Below are 19458 nucleotides of genomic sequence, written 5' to 3'. Positions count from 1 at the left end.
TACAACCGATATTGATTTATTTAATATTTTCTTAAACTAACTTGCTTGTTTTTTTTGTTTTTTGCTTTTTTTTTTTAACTTGAACTGCCTTGTCCTAAGCATTGACATGTGTGAAACTACAGATTTAACAACTGGGTTGTAATGTTCCTTTTATACATACACACAGATACCTAATCATGATAATAAAAAAATCATGCACCAATTAAACCATCCCAGGGACCACCAGATCTGTGGGTGCCCCAGTTCAGGAAACATGAAGTTGTCCAACAGATTCTGGAATAGTGCTGATAACGTCGTCTATGCCGTCTGTGTCGGTGCTATCTGGTACAGCAGGCAGTAGCCACATGTAACGACTAAGTACTTGAAATGTGGTAAATGTGACTACGAAACTGAATTTTTAGTTTATTTAATGAATTAATTTAATGAATGTAAGCTTCAATTTGAATAGTCACATGTGGTGAGTGGCTGCCATATTGGACAGCACGACTCTAGTGTATCTGCACTTAGAAATAAATCTTGGCAGAAGGGATGAACCTCGGGCTAGATACTGTATAAGCAGTTTGCATATTTTTTTCCTTTCTGTGTTCCTAAGGACCCTGTGCGGGAGGTATTACCACATTCAGGGAGTAGGCACAAGTCAGCGATGGGAGGATTTTCCATTGCATTCCTTAAATACACAAACAATGAAGCCGTCCTCTGTTATTTACAGAAAGAGAGTGAGACCTGTAAATGAGCAAATTGTCATCCAGTCCCAGCATTCAAGATTTAAAAGGTTGACATTCCTTTTTTCCTTCTCTCTCCCTTTTTTTTTTAACATCCAGCCCTCCTCATTAACCAGATATCTTTATTCTCTAAATATTTACCACCCATATGAAATTTACAGTTTAATTTGCTGTATAAAATCATTTATTGACTGATAAACCTCATTACTAAGCTCTAGCTCAGCCCCTGGTACTCCCGACAGTTTTAATTCTTGTAACAGCAGGCTCCTGCGAGAGAAAAACAATCCTGTCAAATGAACTGCGGGGGTCTAAATTATTCAAATACACTAAATCCATGCAGAACCCTTTCCCCTGCTCATAATTTTTCTTTCAGAGCCAACAATTAACTGGCAATTTTCTAACTTGAACAATGACAGCCATTCTAACAGAATTCTGGGAACAGGGAACATCCTACCTTCCCACGTGTCCTTCTGCTCCTGGGGGCACCAGAGTAGTGACCCCAGCAGGAGCTCCTGTTGAGGGGGGAGGTGTTCTCTCCCAAAGGCTTCTCTCCCGAAGGCCTCACCTCTTGAGAACATATCATTCTCTCTGCCTCTCTGTCCTGTCCCCAGGTCAGAGACTGTGTTTTGGACATCAAGGGGTGTGTGTGTATGGATGTGTGTGTGTGTGTGTGACTTCTCTAGCATTTATACCAGATGAGTACCAGTCTGCAATTAGTTAATTGCATGGGCATCTTTCTGCCTATGGGGGGAAAAGGTGCTTCCAGTTTCCTACCTGCAAATGCTACCAAACTAATTATTGAGCTGCTGATTGAGAAGGCAGGCCCATCTAACTGAGCCTGCAAAACAGAAAAAAACAAAACAAAACAAACACACAAACAAAAACTTCTAAAAATGATAGTAGCTCAGAAAAACAAATAGCAAGAATCCATCTTGCATTTGAAAAGGAAAATCTTTTCCACCATGTTGGACGTCAGTCATGATCTGCACAGTGAATGGCCTTGAATGTCAGTGGATGCTGTGTTTTGTCTAATTTCCCATAGCTTGTGGCCCTTTAACAGTGATGGATCCCTCGGCATGTCACCCAGTGTCAGAGTTCTTAAACAGAAAAAGGTATTTTTTAAATGTTGATCTTGACAGTTCATCCATGCGTTTATTCTTTTATCGAATATTTATTGAGTGTCAACTCTCTGCCAAGCTTGTAGTACCTAGGAAGCATCATGGTGCTGGACATGGAAGAAGAAGCAGAAGAATGACACTTAGTCAAATGGTGCTTAGTCCTTGCCCTCTAGCTCAGGGCTGATGTGAATGTGTGAACCAGAAAAACCTCAGAGGTTATTTAAAATGCAGATTAATTGGACTCACCTAACACACAGTAAATCAGAATTACTGAAATGATGAAACCCAGGAATCTACATTCTTCTATGCTTCCCCAGGCTATTCTTAAGTATTGTGAAGTTTCAAAGCATTGGCTCTGAGCTTGCCACTTAAACCTGAAAGCATTAGGCACCAGTGGATGACTGAAAGAAATGTCAGCATCAATGGTGCAGATAACAAACCCAGAAAATATCAGTGAGGGGCATACCCAGGGACTGCATTCAGAGCTGGCTTTGAGCTACAGAAGTGGGGTGTGGGGCAGCATGTGGAGGTGTGTTTGCATGACTGCAAGGGGCAAACTGCCATTGTAACAGTGGTCCTGCCTGGTGGGGTGCATGGGGGTCTTTGTTTTGTGTTTTACTGTTATTTATTCATGGCTTTATTTGTTGACTATATTAAACTTTTAGTTTTAGAATGATTTTAACTTTGGAAAAGTTGTGTGAAGAGTACAGAGTCTCCATAAACCTCACACCTAGTTTCCCCTATTAGTAACATCTTAAGTTAGTGCGATACTAACTGGTATCGGTCATAATTCCCTTGTCAGTACTGATACATTATTATTCACTAATCTCCATATTTGAACCTAATTTCCAAAGTTTTCAGCTTAATATCATTTTCCCGTCCAGAATTCCACATTACTTGATCACCATGTCTTCCTAGGCTCCTCCTGGCTGTGACAGATTCTCTCTGTTTTTGATGACCTTGATGGTTTGGAGGTGTATCCTTCAGATGTTTTATAGCATGACCTTCAATTGGGATTTGACTGATTTTTTTCCTCATGATTAGACTGGATTAAACTCTGGGTTTTGGGAGAAAGAACACAGAAGTAAAGCACTACTTTCATCACATCATAGCATATCAACAGTGCATGGTATCAACAGGTCTTATACCTGTTGATGTTGACCCTGATTACCTGGCTGAGTATGTTTGTGAGGTTTCCCACTGTAAAGTTACTTTTCCCCTCCCATCCCATACTATATCCTTTAGGAGGAAGTCACTATGTGCAGCCTAAACTTAAGGGGTGGGGAATATGCTCCACCTCGTTGAGCACAGAGTATATACATAAATTATTTGAGGTTCTTCTGTATGGGAGATTTGTATATTCTCCTTTATTTATTTATTCATTTACTTATTTATTCATTGATTTATTTAAACATTTATTATGTCAGTATAAACTTACGGATATTTATGTTATACTGTGGGTTTTAACCCAGTATACTACATTATTTATTTTTCTTGCTCAAATTGTTCCACATGTAGTTATTGGGAGCCCTGAAAGTTGGTTTCTGTGCTCCTCTGGAACATATATGCAGAGTTTTGTCTTTTGAGAACTTCTTTAACTCCTGGCACTAGAAGATGCTCCAGGCTCACCTTGTATATTCCCTGTCCCAATCCTGGAATCAGCCATTTCTCCAAGGAGCCTTGGTCTCTTTTATCAGAGAATGGTATTTAGAAACCAAAATCTGGATGTTGTATGTGTTCTTTACTACTGGGGTGTAATTGCTTCTAGGCCCTCCCAGAACTAGGACAAAACTAGGAAATATATATGTGTATGTTAATACACATAATATCTCTGTATATACAACTATCTCTATCTATATCTTCACTTGTATCTGTATCTATGTATCCATAACTGTATATCTACATTTAGCAACTATTTATATCTGTATTAAACTAAACACAAGTTCATACTGATGTCTCTAATTCTAATCTATTACCACGTGGATTATTCTAGACTTCCCTCTTTGCTTACCAATAGTAAGACACTTGCTTTCACCATCTGCCACCAATTTATTTATTTATCAACCTCAGACAGATATATATTAGTTTCAGAATTAACCTGAACCCTCACAGGGTTCATTTATGTAATGTTCATTTATGTAATGTTCATTGACTACCAAAAACATGTATGTAATGTTCATTGACTACCAAAAACAATGTCTGTTACCTGCAGCATACTTTGGGACACTCTGGCTTGAAGAAACTCTTTTCTAGGACTACTGCCCTGGAGACACAGTGAGTGCCCTGGGCTATGTCTCTTTTCTTGGTCCATCTTTCCAGTTCATGGCTTAGCTCCCACAGGCAGCCACTCCAGAGCTTGCCCAAGATATTTATGTTATACTGTGGGTTTTAACCCAATACTATGTTACTTATTTTTTCTTGTTCACATTGTTCCAGCTGAAGTTACTGGGAGCTATTTCAGTTGGCTTCTATGTTCCTCTGACATGTCCACATAGTTTTGTCTTTTGAGCACTCTGCCACTGCCTTTCTAGGTCATAGTGGAGTTATTAATATCCATTCATGAAGCACTTGCTGAGAGTATGTCCTATATACCTAGGTTTGTACTAAAGATAAGGATATGGAAATTAATATAACAGGGTCCTGTCTCTAGGAGCTTTGTTCCGAATGGGAGGGTGGGGGCTTGGCCCGTGTTCTATTTTTCCATTGTTGGTTTACTTCCGTAAGTGCCACCATACAAAGGAGCATGGGATGCTGCTTAGTGGCTTTGAGGAGAACACCTTCATTTAGATTGAAATATGTGGGAAAATTTTTCAAAGTAGGCAACTCTTTAGCTGAATCCTGAAGAATTGATCAATATTTTTAATATGCATCTATTCAGTGTTTTAGTACAGGCATGGTGTTGAGAACATAATGGAGGGGAGAAAACCCCAGATATGGTTACTGATCTCACAAAGACCTCAGTTAAGTGAAGAAGTCAGGCATTTAGTAGCATAAGTGGCACTGATTCAGGTGGGGACATGGTGTTGCAGCCCTGAGATTTTGTCTGCAAAGTTTCCCTTCAGTTCTGGCAGCTCTGCATCCATTGAGCTCCTCTGGGAGCATGCTCTGCAAAGATTCCAAATCCCCTGGCTTACTCGGAGCCCTGTACTGATTCCTGTATATTGCATCAGGCACAAGGGGGAGGGCAGGGAAGGCGGGGGCCAAGTGGGACAACATGCATTTGATCCTTTTTATATGTAAATGTGACTTTAAATAATATTTTGTAATGACCTGCATTTCTGTTAGGAAATATCTCTTGATGATTTTCTTTCTCTCTGCAATTATGACAGCCTAGTGATCTTGTTAATTAATGCCAAAGTGGGTTTTTCAGCACCTCATTAAAGGTTTTCCCTTTCAGGACACTGACACTCGTGCACAGCCAGGGGCACAGAAAGCCATTTTCTTGTGGGAAACAGATCTTTTGATCCCCCACCTCTTCCTTCCTTGTTCTTTGCCCTCTTATTATATTTTGTTTTTCCCTGTTCTGTATCTTCTCCTCTTCCTCTTCACCCTCAGCCTACCACTCCTCTCCTTGCTTCTATTCCAAAACACAATTGCTTCTTATTGCTCTGAAGCATTGTTTTAAATAGTTCAGCTATCAGCAGTATGTTCCTTGGGAACATGTTCTTTCTCCTGGAAGGATTGTTTTATTTTACCATTTAATTCAACATTTCCTATTCAACAAGTTTTGGTTCCCAAGTTTGGACGTCAGGGAAATAGTAGTGAACCAGGGAGTGTCCTGCATGCAAGACTCTTAGTTTTGTCCCATATAAGTAACTAACATGTTGAACAAATGAATGAAGGATTCTGTGGTCCAGTAAATTTGTTAATCCTATCTCAGGGTTGGCAGACTATGGCCGGAAGGCCAAACACTTGCTTGTTTTTGTAAATAAAATTTTATTAGAACACAGCCACACCCATTCACTTGCATATTATCCATGACTGCTTTGCTGCTGTAACCGCAGAGTTGAGTTGTTGCACAATAGAAACCACGTGGCCTAAAATATTTACTTTCTGGCTCTTTCAGAAGAAGTTTTGCTAGTCTCTTCTCTGTTCCATTATTGGAGATTTTGAATGCCCATTATATATTCAAAAGTCTGAAAAATTTTGCAGTTGGAAAATTTAGTTAATTTTTTTACCTCATTTTCCCCAAATGTATTTGATCACAGAATGCCCTTTCCAACCCACATTTTTATGAATTGATTTATAGACCACAGCCCCTGGATGAAATGCCTAGCCCTGAAGTTTGTCCTTCTCTGCTTTATTTCAGTTTGGTCACTATTGTGGCCTCCTCTCTTCTAGCTGGACTAACCTGTCTAAACCTAGCTCCTCTCTCAGTCTCTTTGAAAATATCCTTCCACTCAGGCATGAGGGCAGGGATTCTCCTCCAAGCCAATGAGACGTTTCTCTTTCTAGGAGTGATGATGTGTAAAGCCCAAGTCACCACTAATAGTAAAACAGGTTAGACTGGTTTTCTGTCCACGGGGTTTCCACTCTTGCCTCATCTGACTCATCCCAAAGGAAACTCATTTTGATTTGTGGTTTATTTTCTAAGGCATTGTTGAAGCTGGGATTAAACTGGGATGCCTTGAATGTCAGCCTAACCTAAAGGAAGGGTCATGGTGGTATTGAGGAGTCCCAGTAGGTATAAATTTCCCCTAAGGTCCTGAGAGAACCTGGGGAAGCTGGGGTGATATCCTTCCTACCTTAGAAGATTGGGGTGGGGGGTTGGAAGAGAAGACTCAGATTATACCTTGGCACTTGGAGAGTGCCATAAAAGTAAAAATGGGCTGAAAGTTCACTTCCCAGTCCTGCCACCTCTTTCCTTCTCATAAATAAGGCCTGAGGAAGAGAGCAGAATGTGGGATATTACAGGTAGGGTGTGAGGGTGGTAGCTTCTTCACCAGATTGGGGGCATGTAGTCAATAGATAGCTTTCAGCCACAGACCCTGGAAGAAGGCATTTCCAGAGCCAGATAAATAACCGTAGGTCTAAAGGATGAGGTTAAAGTCAAGGGTTGGTGCACAGAGCCCAATGAAAGTGTGGCAGGCACAATTATAAAAGAATATTTTCTCTCAGTCCTCCCAATTGCCTAATCCCCAGGAAAATGAACATAATGTTGCTACTCCTATGATTATGTTATATTACATGACAAAAAGAGATTTTGTAATTAATATATAATTGAGGTTACTAATCAGTTGGCCTTAAAGTAGGGAGATTAGCAGTTTTCTTTAGCTGGTGGCAGGAAAGGAAGTGAGAAAGATTCAAGGCACAAGAAGGATTTGCTGCACTGTCTCTGGCTTTGAAGATGGAGGGAGTTGTGTCCCATGACAGAAGAACAACCACTAGAGGCTGAGAGCAACCTCCGCTGACAGCCAGCAAGGACATGGGAACTTCAGACCCTCAACCACAAGGAACTAAATTCTGCCAACAACCTGAACGAACCCAGAAGCATGTTCTTCCCCAGGGCCTTTAGATAAGAGCTCAGCCTGGCTCCCGCTTTGATTTCAGCCATGTGAGATTCTGAATAGAGAACCTAGCGGTGCCATATTAGACCTCTGACCTTCAGAACTGTGAGCTACTAATTGTATTTTGCTTAAGCAGCTATGTTTGTGGTCATTTGTTACACAGCAATAGGAAACTATAAGCAAAGCATCGAGGTGGCTAATAATTTAATTAGGAGTGTTAAAGGGGCATATAATAGTGCTTTTATAGCATCCCTCACTTTGGTAAACTAACACTTCCCCCTTCCATAATAATCCTGGCTAGCCTATGTGGTTTTTAAAAAATTTACTACAAGCCTCTACTCTACTTCAGGAGTTAGTACCAGATCCAAGTCTTGCTAACAACAGGATTCCACCCTCCTGGCCATGCCGATAGGGTTAGGAGTAAGTTTATAACATAAGTAGGGCAAACAAAAATTATTGGAAAGACAGTCTTTATGAACTCACAATCCAGGACTATGTGAGCTTCTTTCCTGTTACTTGGAGAAAGTCTGCCTGGGAATGAAGCAATCGTAGAGGAAAATAAAACTGATAGATGGAGAAAGAACACAGAACCCTGACCTAGCCATACCTGAAGCCAGAAATATATTGAAATTTTTGGTATTATGAGCTCCCTCCCTTTAATTTTGCTTCAATTGCCTTAAATTTGATTTCTACAATGTGCAACTAAAAATAACTCCCAACTACTATTCATGTTAAAATGAAGGAAGTTTGAGCCCCATACCATTCTCTGAGGTTGTGCTAGTCTTACATAATAGGTTGAATCCCTAAAACCATACCAGATATCATGAAATGGGCACACACAGCCTTTATCTGCCAGCCATGATGTACTCATGAGTCTGCCACTATCTCACACATGATGTTGGGCCAATTGCTTCTCCTCTTTGATTTATGAGATTAGGGTTTGGATTAGAACTGGCAGAGTTCTCTAACACTGTGTGATATACATGATTCCCTGGATGCATACCTACCCTCAAATTCTCTAATGGGTGTGGAACTCTATGTGTGAACATCCGAGATTTGAAATCATTTTTTATACTTATTAATGTAACAATCATTATTCACACTTTCATGGTACCCATAGATCGTTCATGGGTATGAGACCCTTTGCTTTCTCTAATTACCCAGTGAGCATTGTTATCTGCATCTCATGGAAGAAGTAATAGGTTCAGAGAAGTGAAGTGACTTTCTCAAGGTCACAGAACTGGTAAGTAGCAGAGCCAAGACAAAAAGTGATGGCACTACCCTTTTCTGCCTCAGTCCTTGACATTGTTCAGAGGTCTCAGTCAGTGTGGTTCTTCTGCATGTGCCTGCATGTCTCTGTTCCACACACTCATGTTTGGGTTTGTGTAGGATGAGCTGCTTGCATTGGTCTAGAAGCGCCCACACTGTGGCTGCCCATGAGAAGACTGTCAGCACTACAAAACAACCCTATAAGCATTCTCCACAGAAAAACGTGAACCAGCCAAAGTGTTACACTCGGTTTGAATGAACCCTAATGAAGGATTGATTCGTATTCTTGAACCTGAGTCTAAACAAATTGAAAAAGAAGATGAAGGAGTAGCAGATAAAAACCACCGATTTACCTTTATTTTAGTGTCAGGTTTGAAAGCCAAGTGGGTCTGAAGACTGTACCAAGAATGACAGTCACTCAATTACAGGCCGTGCTGAGGGTAATGGCTTCCCACATTTGGGACTTGCCAGGGAAGGTTGACAGCATGAAGATGTGGAACAGACCTCCTACTTCCAGGAGGGCCCTGAGCCCAAGAGGAACAGGGAGGAGCTGGGCCAACCTATTCAGGTTATTCTCCCCAACTTTAAGCATGCTGGAAGCCACTCCCTTCTCATCTGGGGCAGAAAGAGGAGGAAGTGATATGCTAACCAAATTCATTCCAAGTGGAAGGAAATACTGTGAATTAAGAAGTATTTCCTCTCAAAATAAACATAATTCTTTAACAAGCACGTACCTTTTCCTGGACCATTGACCATGAGAAGGGCGTTGTGCTTTTTGTGCTGTGATGTGCCATCTGCCCATCCATCCTTCCGTGGTTCCCAGCAGTGTCCAGGGAATCGTTTGGAACAGAGATGAAAGCTGAGTGTGCTCTGACACCTTCCCTTCCTTTGACTTTTTTGCCTGTGGTGAACAAGATAGACCTGGAGAGCGACCTTAGACTTCCTGCGTGGAAAGTAACTTCCACTCCTTATGGTGTCTTTAATCTCTGTGCCATAGGCAGAGAAAACTTAAATAGCCATTTTCAGGTTTTATAAAGAAAAGCAATTAAATGAGTCTGGGAGGGCTATCTGCAGCAAGTCCCAAATTCTCATTAGGTAGTAAAATGAAGGAAAAGTGCTCAGGGCAGAAATTCCCTAAAGCCTTACAACTCAAACTGTGGTCCATGGACTAGCAGCATCCACCTCACCGGGAGCCTGGTAGAAATGAAGAGTCCCAGGACTTGCCCTGGCTCACCCTGAACCAGAACCTGTGCTTGAACAAAGTCCCAGGTATTCAGGGTGCTCATTACAATTTGAGAAGCACTGCCATCAAATCCTTCCCACCCCGGACAAAGGAAAATCTGGTTGTGAATACTTCAGGACAAATCCATTCTACCCTCCAGGAAAAGGATGGAAAATGTACTATTTATCAGGAGAGAGTCGTGGGGAACATGTATTTAGGTTGGGGGGGGTACCTCTGGTCCTCCTCTCTCAGAGGAAGTTGGTTGTTTTCATGAAGGTTGGGCAGACACTCATATTCATTCATTTACTTTTTGTTTGTTTTGAGAGATGACTCTGTGCTACACACTTTGCAATCATCTTGGTATACTCTGGTGAAAAAACAGACATCATCACTGTGCACATGGAATTTATAGTCTGCTGGGAAAGATGTATGTTTACTTTTGTATTTGCTTGCAGTTGTGTTTGGGAGGAAAAGAACAGAGGGCTAAGAAGGAACTACTCAATTATATTGGTAGGAACAAGGTGACTTCAGGGCATTTTGGCAGCGGAATCACACAAATCATCTCGACCAGGGACCAGTAAACTAGAGCTCATGGGCCAACTGCAGCTTGCCACTCATTTTTGTAAATGAAGTTTTAATGGAACAAAGACACTCCCATTTACTTGTGTATTTATGACAGCCCTTGTGCTACAATGGCAAAGTTCAGTAGTTGTGACAGGGACTGTGTGGCTCTGCAATGTCTAAAATATTGACTATCTGGCCCCTTAAGAATAAGTTTGTCCTTTTTGGGGTTTTGTTTTGTTTTGTTGTAGGTGAGTGAAATAAGACCCAGGCAGGGGAAGTTAATTACCCACAATCACATAGCAGATGCATGCAGAACAAGCATAGGATTCTCCCTTCCCTGATCCTCAGGGCTCACAGGGGCAGTGGGAACATCTAGAACATACTGCAGCAGAGGGACAAGTGGAGCCAAGGAGCTGCTGTGGGCAGAGGCCCACAGCAACCCGAGGACTTAGAAGCTGGTAGATTAGGAGAGACTGTCCAAGGCCCAGTTGAGGAGGAGATCACCATGCACCCAGGCAGGAGGGAGGAGCTCAAGCCCTGAGCTGATGGGCACACAACCAACCAAGAAGTGGGGTGAAGATGTACACAGCAATGGTTCAGAAAGCACACAAACAGTATCTCCTTCCAGAAAACTCCATTTCTCCAGACCTGAAATGCCAATCCCAGCAGAATGAAAATGAGCATGTTGGTGGGGGGAGGGCAGTGGTAGGGATGTAGGGGACTGTGGGCCAACAATTGTTATAGGCAAGGAGAAGAACAGATACAAACCCTACGGCAAGCAAGGGCATGAAGCAACTAAGAAACTATAAGAAATTCAGTGTGGATTGTCGAGTTTGCACATTTTCTGAGCCAGACCACACTCTGGTTAAGACTACCTCCCTGGTCATCCCCAAGATAAACTCTTTGCTGGGGCTTTTGAGCCACATGCATTTGAGCAAAAGCCTCCTATATACAGGAAAACATGCTAATTCATTGTTCTGGCTCATGCTTAAAACAAAACAAAACAAAACAAAGCAACAAAACAGGAATTCCTAATGCTAGCCATCTGATACCATCAGGTTCTGCTTCTGAGGGAGATTATGTTTGTCTATTTTTTTCAATGAAGAGAACTTACCAGAAGTAATATTGGAGTCATTAGAGTTAAGCCACATTTATCAATGTATATTGATTGATCTTAGTAATATTCAAATAGAATAATGGTGACTAATGGGGGGGGAGGTGTTTTTGTTTTCCTGTGAAGTCCAGTTAGATACACTTAAAAGTAGAAACAATAAAGGCATTAAATTCACTCTTCAGCTTGTCAAAGAGATCTAACAATTACTTTCAAAAAGAAACTCCGTGCTGTCTTTCCATTTGGCTTTTTGTTGGTCTCTTACTCTTCCTGTGATATGGTTGAATCTCATCTTTAGCAGCAAGCTACTCTGCTCCTGGATGAGGGACTATTCTGAAACTTGTATTCACTAATTATTTGGGATTTTTTTCTGCCTAATATTCTTTTTTGAACAAAAGCTTAAGACTAGAGTCTCATTTATTACAATGATTCCTCTATAATAAGGAATGAATATGGAATTTAAAGATGACTCTCTTCTGAAAGCCATGCTACTTGCTAATATACAGAAACGTTCACTGAATATACTGAGATGTCAAAAGCAAGACTCTTATGAAATCTGGTAGCTATTTCTGACATACTCTGGAAAATTTTCCAATGTAGCAGACAGAGGGCTCCAAGGCTAAAATTTAACTGTTTCCCCCAAATGTTTAATTTCCATGGTTTGATTTCATAAAAAGCAATTTTCCTCATGGTATTTAGGTGGTCGTAATTGAAAGAGAAATTTCTCCCCCTGAGAGGGTCTCTGAAGATAGCTGTCTTTGACATTGATGTGTCTCCCTCTTGGCCAGAAGCCACAGAGATGGGTCCCCCCTCATGCTAGATCATTAATTGTTCTTCTCCAGGTCTGCACATACTAAGCTGAGAACCAAGGCAATTATGCAATCAAGTCAAGCAAAAAAACGATGCTCGTGCTCCAATGAGCCACAATTTTAGTTGACAGTTGCTTAGACTTGACTTGTCTTGATAATTGCTTCAAGTCCTCCATGACCCTCCAAAAGAATGTGTGAGCTCCTTCAGAGAGTGTGTGATTTGCAGAGGACAGTGCCACCATCTTCTTACAAAAAAGTAAGGAATGGATTCTGATGTCCTTTGTTTAAGTCAAATATGATCTGTGTTAGTTGGGATTTGCCCAGAAGCTGACCCTGAGACAAGAACCCAAGTGAACTGGTTTATCCCGGAAGTGATTCCAGGAAGCATTGGTAGAGGGATGGGAAAATAAGACCACAAATTACTTCTGTGGGTAACGAGCTTACTCCAACAGGGCGAATCTGAGAACCAGCGTAGAACTCTGCTTAGAATTCCTACCTGAAGTTAGATACACAGACTCCTAATAGTCATTGTTCAGTGCCTTAACCAGGAGCATTAACTCTTTAGCACTTGGGACAGATTGAGCCCCAACTTGCAGGCAAAGCTGTCAAGCAAAGAGAGGCAAATGCTAGCCTAGAAGCCTGGCTGGCAGGCACTGCAAAGATAGATCCCAGAAGGATGTGGATGGGGCACCAACTATACTTCCCATCCTCCTCAAGCCAAAAGACCTCAGTTTTTGTCATTCCAGATCTGGCTCCACCTTTCTTTATTTCTCTGCTTTCAGAACAACTCCAGATGTTTGGACATGACCTTGATGAGCGTTCACCTTGTTATTCTGGAGAAGGTAAGTCACCAGCAGATGTGTTACATGACTTTTCAATCTATTTGCAAAACTCAAGGTGTTAGAGACATTTCAGATAACATAGCCCTATGATATATTATATTAGATTCCTCTTATAAAACTAACTCTTTAATGTTATGTATTTTTACACTCCGATATCTTTCTTTCTTTTAAAAAGAAAAAAATTAAAACTCAAAGACCCCACTGTATCTGGTTTTTTTGGCCAATCTTCAGCCCAATGTAGCGTAATTCTGGCCAGACTATTTTCTTTGGTAGGCTACACACATAGCCAGGCCAAGCCAAATCAACACATATTTATTTAACACTTAATGTGTATCATGATTACATAAGGTAAGTACTTGTAAACCACATACTGTGTAACTTGCTCTAAGTCAACTTTTCTTCTTTGCCTGGGGCATTATTTGCAAATACAGCCAGTGAAGAAATAGATAGAGAAGTAACAATGGGTTTGTGGGATAGAAAGCATAATCCATTTTTAGCATTTTTCCTCATGGAACATTCTTAGAAAACCTATATACATAGAACTCAGAAATTGCCCCTAAAAAATATTTATGATGGGATTCTATATTCTTTCAATTACAACTTCCTTTAAGAATACTTAAGGATATTTGATTTATCTAAATGTCACGTGCACCGTAATTTAGGGTGATCTTTTGGCTCTATAAAAGGAAGTCCACATGTACAGATAAACACCCAGAAGAGAGTTTGTAAGGGAGTAGCCCTTGTACATCATTCTTATTAACTATCTTGCTTATCTCATCTGTTGAGCCCTAACGTTCTTTGTTCTGACAGCCTTCCCTAGCTCCCCTGGATGGAGTGAGTTGTTTTTGTGATTCCTCCCTGCCTCAACCCCTGCCACTCTGTATGGTATTGACCTATTTTACATCCTACATGGTGAATTTCTCAAGCCAGGATAGTATCTCATTCAAAATGAGAATTTCAACTTCTCCTCTTGCCTAGGATGGTGACTAGGATATAGCAGATGATCAGCAAATGCTTGTTAAGTTGACCTGAGGAAGAGCCTTCCTTATTCTGATGAAGAATATCTAAAAAAAAAAAATCTACACCGAATATCATAATTAGTGGTGAAATATTTAAAGGTTTCCCTTGAGATTGGGAACCAAACGAGAATGCCTACTATTGTCAGATCTTTTTAATGTCACATTTCATGTTCCAGCCAATTCAGTAAGGAAAGGAAAAGAAATTTTAAAACATAAGGATAAGAAAGGAAGAAATACAACTATCATTAGCAACAATATTATTGGAAAGTAGAAATCTAAAAGAATCTGTAAATAAACTATAAGAACTAATAAGTGAATTAAGCAAAGTTTCTAGATATAAAGTCAATATGCCAAAATCAGTTGTGCTTCTACATACCAGCAACAAATAATTAGAAAATTAGGATAACCAGGATGCATTAGCAATAGTATCACATACATTAAATATTAGGGGGGAAAATCTAACAAAAGATCTACAAGACTTCTACTCAAAAAACTATAAAACATAATTGAAAGAAATTAAAGAATTGGTCCACCCCCCTCCATGCTTTCCATGTTTGTGGAAGTACAGAGTACAGAGTGTCCTGGGAGTACAGTGGCCAAGAGGGAATCACAGAGCAAATGGGAGGCCAGTTCATATAGAGCTGTGTAGTCTGTTCTAGTTATCATTTGCTGTGTAACAAACTACTCTGCACTTTTGACTTAAAACAACTTTCAGTTGCTTGTAGATCTGCAGTTTGGGCAGGGCTCAGCAAGGATGGCTCATTGCTGCTCCATGTTGCATCAGCTGGAGTGGCTGGATGGGGTGCTGGGGAATTTCAAGATGATTCCTGTACTTGGGTACTAAGTTGATGCTGGGTGTTGGCTGAAAGCTCAGCAGAAGTGTGTGCCTCCCTTCGTGCACTTGGGCTTTCTCCTGGAGTGATGACTGGGCCCCAGGAGAAAGTGTCTCAAGAGAACAGGATAGAAGTGTTTTTATGGTGTTTGTATGACCTAGCCTCCAACGTCACACAGTGTCACTGGCACCACAGTGTGTTGACCCACGCAGTCACAAAGCGCCACCCAGTTTCAAGAGGAGGAGACATAGACTCCACCTCTTCATGGGGGAGCAGCAAGCTTCCAGAAGAGTAGGTGGGGCAGGAGATGTTATTGTGGCCACCTTAGAAAATAAAATATGCCGCATAGACCATAGTAAGCTTCTGGAGTTTCTCTTTTATTATGGCGATTTGAGCAGAGGGGTGACATGACCTGACCTGGGATATATTTTGCCTTATTATTTTACTTTATATTTTTATGTGGGCTTTGATACCACAGGTATGATTTTGTCCCAGGACTAAAACACATGCATAATTGCATATATAACTGTGACCTGATGAAATTCAAGTGCCAGGATATGATAGAGTATCATCAAATGCTAGGATCCTTTGGATTTTTGTGTAGTTCTATCCAGCTGCCAGAAATGGGCAAACGTAGCTGCTGTGGGCAGATTTGCCTAAGAGCCTCCACAGTTCTCTAGACACAGGCATCTGTGTGTGCCAGGGAAGGGGAAGAGACCAGTTTTCTCAGGCTGGTGTGCTGGCTTCCTGAGTGATGACCCAGACTGTCCAGAGAGACAGCTGCCCCATCGAGGCAAGATCTATTGGAATGTGTCTTGACTCTACGGTAGAAGAAGTCCTTCCCCTCTCGGTTTGAGAGATTTCCTCATCCTTACACAGAGGTAGATGGAGTCTTTGGATGAGGTGAGTGAAGGGAGACAATGCACCTGCTTTCTGTCCTCCCAGACAGTGTGGAGAAGACAAAAGAGTGAAGTAGGTCATGAGATGCAAGAGGAGAGGAAACCTAGTGATGGAATTTCTAGGGGAAAACTCACCAACTTGGTTGAAATATTCTCTAGATTACTTTTACAGGTCAGTATGGCTTCGTGGAGAAATCGGTGGCAGGACAGTCAGAGAAAACTGCATTTGAATCTTAACCTCCAGCCTGCATTAGCTGTGTGCTGGTAGAACTGTAATGAAGTCATACCTCAGTCTGTCCATTAAAATATTAAAGATAAGAATAGCTACCAAAGAGCATTTTGAGGATTAAGTGAAATCACATAGGCAATATCCCTAGTACAGTTACAGTCATAGTGGACTGTGAAAATGTGAGTTCCTTCTACTCTCGGTGTTGCTTATATCCACCCTTCCTTTCTCTTCTCTGGCCTGGCATAGCTAAGATCATGCATATTCAGCCAACACCCTTGGGGATTTTGTCTAGAAATGAGGTGTAAAATCTATAAAAGAAGACTCATTGAAGTTCTACCATCTTTTCATGGGATTAAACAAACTTGGCTTTGTTTAATTTGTTTAAACTCACAAATTATGAGTGGGGAGGGTAGTGAAAAGGAGGAAAAAGAACCCACTTCATTTGACTCATAGCAATTGTAAGCACTCATTTGGTTTTGAAAACAAAAGAAAAACATAAAGGAAAAGTGGATGGATTGATTCCACATAAAGCCAAATAAATACATATTTTAGTAGACCCTGATAAACCAGAAATTAGAGGTTTGAGGTTTTTTTATTTTGTTTTCTTTTCTTTTCTTTTAAGCTAACAATACTCTATACCTAAGTATACTGTTTGGGTCGACACAGTGATCGCCACTGTCATTGTCAAAAAGCACTTGTTATGTATCTCAGTGTGCATGCAGCGCAGCCGGGAATGAGGCTCATGTTGTTGCCATCTTGTTGGTAATATTCTAGATGGACAATACTTGCAGATTCAGACTTACAGAGGAAGACTCATTGATGTGCCAGAACCAGCTCAAACCAGCTCATGAGAGCAGATTGTGCAATTTCTTCCTAATGCCGCATTCCTCGTCATGCATCACTTTAGTAGCTTAGAATCATCAGCCATGCTGGGGTATTTACATCATGGAAACTGGCAGAAGTCACATGTCAGTATGTACCCCCTCTGTGACCAAGGCTAGTTACTAAATATCTATTAACACATCACTGGACAGAGAATGGAATGAAACTTTTAACAGGTTCATTAAAAGGCAAAGAAACTGTATTACATATTAAGATTTTATTTTTGTTTTAAATAGGCAAACATGATTTATGTACTTGAATCTATAGAAAAATCTCAACTTAGAACTTATTTTTCAAGTCCCAAAGGAGTGCAATGACCACCATCCCATTTAATTTAAAAGAATTTCATTGGTTTTGGATTCAATGAAAGGGGGATTTTTAAAGAATTGATTTTTGTTTTAAAGTTCAATAAGATTTTATTAATTTAATTAGTTCCTATCAATTTTTAAATACTCAATGGCTTAGATTAAATTTGCATGCTCTCTCTCTCCCTCTTTTCCCCCACCCCCTCTCCTTTTTTAACCCAGCCTGTTCTGAGTATATTAATGGACGTAGGCCATCATTTTGCAGGTAGAACACTCTGGTTGTTTGTAAATCAAGTAAAAGTTTTGGGCCAGGATTTTGAGGTGTTGTTTCCATTAGGATGTATGTTATACAATCTACAAACCAGGAAAAAGAGTTTGGGTAGATGCAGGACAGGGGTTCTGTTTGTGGCAGAGGTTAATCTAAGCCAGTTGTGCTGGGCCTCACATTCAGAAAGTTGATTTAAGAGCAGGAATGGTATCAGCAGGCATCAGATCCACAGGATGGTCTGAGTTCGTCTTCCCAGTGCATGTGGGCCTGGGGGAGCAAGGGAGGAGGCGGGATCCTGCCGTGTGATCAGAAGAGGAGCAAGTTAGAAGATGAAGGGCCAACTGTTCATAGTTTTTTTTTAAGGGAGGATGAATAACTTCAGATCAGGATTGAAGTCACAGTCCAGAGGAACTAGAAAAAGGAATAAATAGGTAACAAGACTAGAGTTAAATTCTGAGGAATGAGAATCCAAGTGTGATGAAGCCTTTCTCTAAATGCTTTCCTTCACCCTCTAGTCCCATGTGATGCTTTCCAAACCAAGGATTTGCACTCAAATAATTTTGCAACTTCATGGTGGCGTACTCTACCCCCTCTTGGAAATGCATAATGGGCATTGGCATATTTAAAGCTGTGTAAGCAAGTCTTACAGCTAGTAAAGCCATTTAGGTTTGTGGAACTGACTCCTTTGAGCACAGAACACATTTTGGGCATCACCGTGTGTGCATTCTGGAGAACCACGTTCTGCAGAAGGTCCGTCTGAGATGTGCTATGTCAGAAAGAGCTTGGACTCTGGTCAAATACTCCCGGACCCAAATTCTGGAGATAAGGTCTAAAAAGCACCAGGCACCTAATAGACCCTCAACACATAGTGGCCTGAATTCTCCCAAGGCAGAGGCAGGTGTAATTCTGAAAGAGTGGCTGTCCTCACAGGGGAGTGAGGTGGGATACTTGCTCTCTGCAAGGTTACCTTCCTGGAGTGAGGATGTTAGAAGATCCAAAGAAGTTTGCGGAGTCCAATAAATAACTGACAGCCATTCCTGATTCCCCTGTCTCCTTGGCTTGAACTTTTGACGTGAACTTGAGTTCGAGCCTCATGTTCCTCAGTACGAACTAAGTTTGTCAGCGGCTGGGGTTCAGGGGCTCAGAAAATCAATTTGGGGCTAAATATGTATTCAGGATTAGCATCCTGGGTTGGTTAAAGGCAGTTACCTGTTATCTGTTTATCTATTTTCTTCCCTTTCAAGCAATCTGCAAGGAAAGAGTAGTATCATCTGAAGCCTCCCAAGATGTGAAATAAGAGGATTAAAGGAAATAATGTTTATAAAAACCTGGGTATAAACAGTAGGGCTCTGGAGGGCAGGGAGGGGCTATTTGCACTCTGATGATCATGAAGGCTTCTTGGATGGTTTTACCTTCCTGCTTTTTTCCAGGGGTGTGATCCCCTGGGGGAAATGGACCATGGGATTTGCATATAGCCAGTCTTTTCCAGCTCTGCCGTCATTTTTAACACAGCCCTAAATTGGCTGAGTCATAAGTAGAGGGTGGGTTCAGATATTCATTTCTAAAATATTTGCCGTGCCAGGCATTGTGCTAGCTACTGGGAGTACAAAGAAGACAGGGTAGCCCCCTCCCTGAAATCAGTCTTGGTCTGGGCGAGGGAACAGATGTACATACTAACTGATCATTAAGCCACAAAGCAGTGAATGCTGGGATAATCCATGAAAAGTGCTTAGAATACTGTCTGAGCACATGATAAGGGCTCAATACATCTTGATTACTATTATGATCGATATAATTATTATTATTAAACAGGCAGGTTGCAGTGGGAACATCGAGGAGTGTGTGTGTTGGGGGGGGGG

General features: G+C 41.1%; 1 long non-coding RNA gene across 1 annotated transcript in view; it reads left to right on the top strand.

Annotated features, from left to right (window-relative positions):
• Positions 1 to 19458, top strand: part of LOC103662075 — a 380893-nt gene that overhangs the window by 336958 nt on the left and 24477 nt on the right. Inside the window, exon 3 of the long non-coding RNA XR_568347.2 lies at positions 13105 to 13164. This is a non-coding gene — a long non-coding RNA (uncharacterized LOC103662075). The remainder of the gene's footprint in view (positions 1 to 13104; positions 13165 to 19458) is intronic.

The sequence above is a fragment of the Ursus maritimus genome, unplaced genomic scaffold (genome assembly GCF_017311325.1).
Source record: "Ursus maritimus isolate PB19 unplaced genomic scaffold, ASM1731132v1 scaffold_19, whole genome shotgun sequence".
NCBI lineage: Eukaryota > Metazoa > Chordata > Mammalia > Carnivora > Ursidae > Ursus > Ursus maritimus.
This window is presented reverse-complemented; position numbering and strand designations above follow the sequence as displayed.